This window comes from Vollenhovia emeryi, unplaced genomic scaffold (assembly GCF_000949405.1).
Source record: "Vollenhovia emeryi isolate VEMERY1.0 unplaced genomic scaffold, V.emery_V1.0 DF939282.1, whole genome shotgun sequence".
Classification (NCBI taxonomy): domain Eukaryota; kingdom Metazoa; phylum Arthropoda; class Insecta; order Hymenoptera; family Formicidae; genus Vollenhovia; species Vollenhovia emeryi.
Window position 1 is genome coordinate 509,139 of NW_011967084.1, and position 5,101 is coordinate 514,239.

Genomic DNA, 5,101 nt, shown 5'->3' on the forward strand with positions numbered 1-5,101 from the left:
TCGCACAGGACCTGATTATAGCACGAAACGCAACCAAAATTTCGCAAATCTGCGTTACCCACTTAGCAAAATGTGCAAATTGGCTACGTAGTTCAATGTCCACGTTTTCAATGTCCACAGAGGGCGTATCGCATTCGCGTATCACGAAAAACGGGGCCGTGACATCTCTCAGGCTTCTCTCTGTCATAGAGCGGAACGGTGTACGCAGAAAATCGCGGAACGACAGTTTCGACCAATCACGAAAATATTGGAATACTCGTGATTGGTCAAGGCTTCCGTTTCGCGATTCTCTGCGTACACCGTTCCGCTCTATGAGTTTGCACCCTGAGGGCGACGTCCCATGGAGCGAAATACGCAGAAGCGGAATCAGCGGATCGCCAATCACAAGACCGTTTCGACGGAATTTTTGAAAGGGCTCTATCAGAATAATCTTGCGATTGGCGATCCGCTGATTCCGTTTCCGCGTATTCCGCTCCATGGGACGCCACCCTGACAGTTCTGGCGGGATTTGGGATAGCAGGAAGGTTAAGTGCCCAGACAGCACATGATATTATACGAATATTTTGTACTCATACTATTAATGTACGTACTGTACATAATATACTGAGAATATATCTATAATATCTTCTGTAGCATATCAGTTTCCGTATATTTTTAGGATGTTTTCAGAACATCTTTTACAGTATATATATTATTTCTTGTATATATATCGCGTATTATCAGAATATATTGTTACATATATTCGAAAACTATACTGTAAATTGTAAAACGTACTGTATTTAACATACTGAGATCATCCCTATAACATTTTTAGTAGTATATTATTTGTCACATATTCTCGTATATTTTCAGAACCTGTAGTTACTAGTAACCACTTACTGCCGCGACGTGGCGACCGCGCGTTAGCCTTTCTCGTAAGTAAAAATCATTCTGTATTAGTATAAGAGGCGAGCCGATATGATATAACAGTTGGTTTTCTGTATCATGGATAAACTTCAATGATCTGAATATACTTTTGATGATTACATAATTTAACACACTTTAAAAATTAGGTTAAAAAAGTAAATATTTTTAATAGGAAGCCTACTGATGCCCTACTACCCTCAATTAGAAATTATATAGCGTAACAAGGGGCAAGTCATGAGGTCTTGATAAGGAAAACCTGACCAGGCAATTAATTATGTGATCAAAATATTTTATTAATATACTTATGATATACCAAAAAATATTCTCCGTATATGTATACTTAATAGACTTCTAGGGCAGACATAGAAACATCCTCCGTACATTCTTAAAATATCGTGGTACGTATTTCGAAAATTAATGGGATATACACAATCTACGTTTGCAATATACTGCGTATATACTCAGAATCTACTGTGCTGTATGGGTAATATGAGTGCTTTGATGGATCCCCTTTGATTTTTATAAATTCATATAACTTTTTTCATAAAAAAATATCACTTGATGCGTTATTGATCCAATGCATTGATATGCTACGTTGTATATGCAAATGTAAAAACATATTTTAAAATTTGTGATGTTGTCAAGTCTCAAAGAGATGCCAAATTTCCTCAAAACATTGTATCTTCCGATTTTACTAATAGGTAAATTCTTGCAGAGGTTGGTGACCTCATATACTTAATAGCACATTTAAATCCTTGTGTCATTTATTACGTTTATCTCGGTTTTGTTAAGATCTACTTTTTCTATAAAATACTATAATATTAACCCTCAAAATGCTTCTGTCAGCGATATGCCCATAACTTCCTTCCCAATGAACACCAAGTAACATAGTTACATAATATCAAAATTATTATTTTTTACTTAACAATGGAAATGTAATATAACATAGGTGTTACATTACACTTATCTTGAGTACAAAATTATAATATTAATATTATGTAAATGTTATTTGGTGTTTACAGGAATGTTAAAAAATACAACTTTAGTATTTTTTAAATACTTTTTCTTTATTTTGGTCGGTTTGTGTAGGAGCCACCTTAAATATTATTATCGTTATTTTTTAAACGTTTTTTAGTAATTCAATTGATTTCTGTAATTGAGTTGAATTTAAATGTATTAAGTGACTTGTAGGTTCTGGCCCGATATTCATGATTATTCCTCTTTTGCTTTTTGTTAAATAAAAAATTAATCACGTTATTTGTTATCAGTATCGACGATTATTTACAGTAAAATATATTACTTTATTTAGAATTAAATAATTTTTGGTTTATTAATCTAAAATATGGAACAAATCTGGCTGACCTGAAACTTTTGATCACTACTTATATAAAGGATGTCTTTAAATATTTTAGACCCTTTTTGCGTGTAAATAGAGCGGATTAGACTGACAAGTCGAAAAGTTCTGTACTATTTTGCAATTCTTGAAATAGTTAATGAGTTATTAATTGTTAAAAATCGCTGTCTTAACTCGGCTTACCGCCTAATTCAAGCTCGCTGCGAAATGCGACTGTCGTAAGATCGACGTTCACAGGCACGCGAGAAGTTTGTTTATAATTGCCCGTGCCTAGCGATACCGATCGCGGGACAGCTGTATCTCACCGTGCTTGAATTTGGCGGTAGGCCATGTTAAAACAGCGATTTCTAATGATTAATAACTCCTTAACTATTGCGAGAATTGCAAAATGGTAGAGAACTGTTCTATTCAGTCTAGTCCGCTCTAGCTGCGCACAAAGAGTCCCAAATGTTTAAAGACACCTTGTATATGAAAAAATGTTTAACCAATCATATTGTTATTATCACATTTTATTAATATATTTCATATAGATCTTGCGTTAATATTTCATTTTACATTAACTTAAACCATAAACATTCAACAAATTAAAATAAAAATATTACTTGTAAATAGTCTTTTAGGTGATAAACCAACTTGCGTCAGAACTGATAAGTATCGTATATTTACATAAACACAATCTAGTTTCTCTTAAAAACAGAAATTGTTTCATAGTATTGCAGTAAAAAACAATTTTATACTTAAACTGTGCTCATAAAACTTCGGTATTAGCGATCATAAACATGCAATTTTTTTTATGGTTTTACTATAATATGACACTGTCATCGACATTCATATCTGTACTAATATTTTTAATAAATACCAATCTTCAGATTTGCAAAGGTAACTATGTACTTAAGTTTTAAGCTTTTAAATTGGCTTTACATCATTTCTGTTTGTAAATAAAAACTTCCATTTATTAAAAAGTACTTATAATTATGAAATTGTACAATTGGTATAATATTGCATACATTAATGTTCGAAATTTATAAAATATACAGGGTGTCCCATCTTAACTTGGACAATAAAATATCTCAAAAACTAAGCCCAGCAAACAAAACTGTTTCAGACAAAAGTTGTATGTTTCGAGGGGGTCATTAATTTGGCCTTGAATAGTTGCTTGACGGTCACGTGAAGGTCACCTTCAATTTTTCCAAAGGAACCCTCTATTGTTTATTATACTATCTGATTCTACGAATTAATATAAACAACTTGTGTCTGAAACATTTTTTGATTTGCCTAATACTTTTTCAGATACACTGCAGCTCTCCTCACAAAATTTCACAATATCATTAATATATACAGGGTGAGGCATTTAAAACTGTTTTTCAGAATATTTGGAAAAATACAAATTGGATTAAAAAAAAGTTGCAATAAAAGTTGTTCACCTCGAAGAGGGTCATCCATTAACATAAAGCTCGACCCCCTGCACCACCCCCGGGGGCGGGAGGGGGGGTGACTTTGAAATCTTAAATAGAAATCCCTATTTTTTATTGCAGATTTGGATTCTCCGTGAAAAAATATGTAACTTTTGTATGAGACATTTTTTTCGTTTCATGATAGATGGCGCTGTAATCGGCAAAAATGAAAATGAGTTGAAAATTGTTGAAAAATGGTAATATCTCAGAAAAATACACATCAGATTAGGAACATCAAAGTAAAGCGATTTTTGTTGACCGTATCAAGCTATTAAAATTCTTATTGCGAAAAATATTACCCCAGCCAGGATTCGAACCTGGGACCTCCCTTTTTTTTTTTTTTTTGACCCGGTGGAAATCCTCATGGACCGTCCCCCCGCCCTGCTGGGACAGGGACGGGGGGGTGTGTGGGACTCGTCTCCCTGGTCCCTGGGCAGTTGACACCCATGGGACCAGTAGTGCAATGGAGACGCCTACCGCACTAAAACCACCGGGGGTGGACTTCTCTGCGCTATTGGGGACTGCCGAGGGAATGCAACAATAGAACTGCTCGACAGCCCCCGCGCCACGCGTAGTTTTCGCGTACCTCTATGCCCTTAATTGGGCATGGCCCTGAAAAGGGCCTTCTCCATAAACGGCCCTGAGAAGGGCCAACTCCTCCAATTTGCGACGGGGGTGCCACCGGGCCTCCCGCCGCGCCCCTCGTTGTTGTGGGGGCGGGTGAGTCACGGGTTCCCAGCCCGTGCCCACCCCTAGGGTCCTGGACCTCGCTCTTCTCTCTCTTCCTCCTCCCCTTTAAGTCGCCTTTTACGACAGGCAGGGGCTACCCCGGGGCTATTCTTAAAGCGGCACCCGTACGCCTAACCTGGGACCTCCCTACAATTCGTGACGGGCGTCTTAGCCAGCTCGACCACCGGAGCTGTGATAATACTATTCGCAATAACGTGTATATAACTTTAAGATGTTGTTTACACGTCTTATTTCGACTTTCCAGAAACTGTGCGTCAATACGGATTGTCGACCGCACAATAACCTGTCGATACGCGATTTTTCAAATTTTCCCTTTTCCCTTCCCTCCCCCTGATCCCATTCCTCCTAACGGAGGAAACCAAGTTTTTGGTCCTTGGTGTAATAATTAATAAATTAATAACATCAGTTGTTGGACACCATTATCTAAGGTCGATGGTGTGTTAAGAAACAAAAGTGGTAATTATATCGCCAGAAATTATAAACCAAAATTTCATAAGTTTTATCGACCTACACTGGCTATAGCGATTTTTGGGCCTGTGTCCGATGGAACCTGTGTCCGATCGGGACTGTGTCCGATAGAATCTGTGTCCGATTGCAACCATATGTGTCCGATGTAAAATGTGTCCGATCGAGCCTG

General features: G+C 37.1%; 1 long non-coding RNA gene across 1 annotated transcript; it reads left to right on the top strand.

Moving 5' to 3' along the window:
- Positions 1-453: 453 nt before the first annotated feature.
- On the top strand, positions 454-1,475 carry LOC105559301. Its single transcript, XR_001008734.1, has 3 exons — positions 454-582; positions 853-914; positions 1,079-1,475. It is a non-coding gene; the product is annotated as an uncharacterized LOC105559301 (long non-coding RNA).
- Positions 1,476-5,101: the final 3,626 nt, after the last annotated feature.